We start from the raw sequence: 2,680 nt of genomic DNA on the forward strand, positions 1-2,680 counted from the left end.
GTTCTGATTTGCAGGGACTAATAAGAAATAGGGATGTGGAGCAAGGAAGGATGAATCTGATCATGGGAAACAGAAGAACGTCACCTGTCACCAAGATTGGAGTATACTCCTTAGTGCTTAGTAATGGATTAGATTTAAATTTGAATAATTGTTGCTATTCGCCAGATATGGCAAGAAACATCATTTCATTTCATGGTTTATATAGACAAGGTTTTAGATATTCATTTGATAATGAAAAGGGTTCTATTTATGCTTATCTTAATAATGTTTTATATTTTGAAGCATTGCCTTGTAATGGAATATATGAAACTGTGATGGTTGTAGATAACTTAGGAAATGATGTGTTGTGTGTGGATTCTTCCAATAGTATGGATAAGGCATGCTTGTGGCATTGTCGTCTTGGACATGTCAACAAGAAACGCATAGCCCAACTCCAAAAGGATGGAGTGTTGGAGTCATTCGACCTTAGGGACGATGACGTGTGCGAGTCTTGTTTACTTGGAAAGATGACCAAGTCACCCTTCACTGGCACTTGTATGAGGGGTGAGGGTTTATTGGATCTCATACATACAGATGTATGTGGACCCTTTAGATCCACCACGAGAGATGCAAATCGCTTCTATGTGACTTTCACAGACGATTATAGCAGGTATGGGTATATCTACTTAATCAAGCACAAGTCAGAAACCTTTGAAAAGTTCAAAGAGTTTAAACAAGAAATAGAGAATCAATTGGGCAGGAAAATCAAGATGCTTCGATCTGATCGAGGTGGAGAGTACCTAAGTCTTGAATTCCACGACTATCTCAAGGAATGCGGAATTGTTTGACAATTGACGCCACCTAGGACACCACAGTTGAATGGTGTGGCTGAGAGGCGTAATCGAACCTTACTAGATATGGTTTGTTCCATGATGAGTCGTGCTTCACTACCTATCTCATTCTGGGGGTATGCCTTAGAGACTGCCGCCCATATCCTTAACTTAGTCCCTACGAAGAAGGTTGCCAAAACACCTCACGAAATATGGACAGGGAAGGCTCCCTCGTTGGCACATATCAACGTTTGGGGTTGCGAGGTTTTCGTAAGACGAGAGACTCATGACAAGCTCGAACCTCGTAGTGAGCAATGTATTTTCATCGGCTACCCGCAGAAATCCTTTGGATATCTCTTCTACAGACCGAGTGACAATGTTGTCTTCATTGCGAGGAGAGGGGTTTTACGAGAGCGAGAACTCATAAGCCAAGGAGACAGTGGGAGGCAAATCGATCTTGAAGAGCTTCAAGAGTCGAGCGATGAAGGAACCTCTAACACTGGCGCTCAACCCGAGGAGGAAACTCTGGTTGAACCGATTGACGAGTCCTTACCTCTTAGATGTTCCGAAAGGGTTAGTGTTCCACCCCAGTTTTATGGTTTTCATATTACTACAGAAGGGGATACATTCATTAGTGATAGTACACTAGTGAATCTGGATGAACCTAACAGCTATAAGGAAGCCATGGCAGGCCCGAAGTCTGCAAAATGGAAAGAGGCTATGGACAACAAGATTCAGTCCATCTATGACAACCAAGTTTGGAATTTGGTTGACAATGTACCAGGTCGTAAGACGGTCGGGTGCAAGTGGATCTTCAAGAAGAAGACTGACGTGGATGGGAATGTGCACACTTATAAGGCACGATTGGTTGCGAAGGGTTTCACTCAAACTCCTGGAGTTGACTACGACGAAACCTTCTCACTAGTTGTGAAGATAAAGTCTATCAGGGTGATGCTGGCCATTGCTGCATTTCATGACTATGAAATATGGCAGATGGATGTCAAGACCGTTTTCCTTAATGGGAAGTTGGTTGAGGATGTTTACATGGCTCAGCCAGAGGGTTTTGTCAATGCGAAGCATCCCAATAAAGTGTGTAAGCTTGAGAATTCCATTTATGGACTTAAGCAAGCGTCTCGCAGGTGGAATCTTTGTTTTGATGAGAAGGTCAAAGAGTTTGGTTTTCTGCGAAGCAAGGATGAATCATGTGTATATGTAAAATCCAGTGGAAGTGTAGTAAGCTTCCTCGTATTGTATGTCGATGACATACAACTCATAGGAAACGACGTCCCGACACTGCAGGAGGTTAAGTCCTGGCTCGGGAAGTGCTTCGCTATGAAAGACCTCAGAGAGGCTTCCTATATTCTGGGAATAAGGATAGTGAGAAACAGAAGTAAGAGACTAATAGGACTTAGTTAGAATACTTACTTGGACAAAGTACTAAAATGTTTTAGTATGGAGAATTCAAAGAAAGGGGAGTTACCAATCCAAAGTAATGCCAAGTTGAGTAAGACTCAAAGGCCGAGTACTGAAGTCGAGATAATAGAGATGAGCCGAGTACCTTACGCTTCCGCAGTTGGCTCAATCATGTATGCTATGACTTGTACTCGCCCTGATGTGGCCTTCGCTTTGAGCATGGTCAGCAGATATCAAGGGAACCCTGGCAGAGCGCATTGGATCGCAGTCAAGAATATTCTTAAGTACCTTCGGAGGACCAAGGAATGGTTTCTAGTCTTCGGTGGGAGTGATGACTTAAAGGTGCGAGGGTATAGTGACGCCAATTTTCAGACCGACAGGGACAACTACCGTTCGCAGTCGGGTTGGGTCTTTACCCTTAATGGAGGAGCAGTGACTTGGAAAAGTTCCAAACAGGA

This window comes from Lactuca virosa, chromosome 7 (genome assembly GCF_052849685.1).
Source record: "Lactuca virosa cultivar CGN04683 chromosome 7, Lactuca_virosa_CGN04683_v6, whole genome shotgun sequence".
In the NCBI taxonomy this organism is placed as follows: domain Eukaryota; kingdom Viridiplantae; phylum Streptophyta; class Magnoliopsida; order Asterales; family Asteraceae; genus Lactuca; species Lactuca virosa.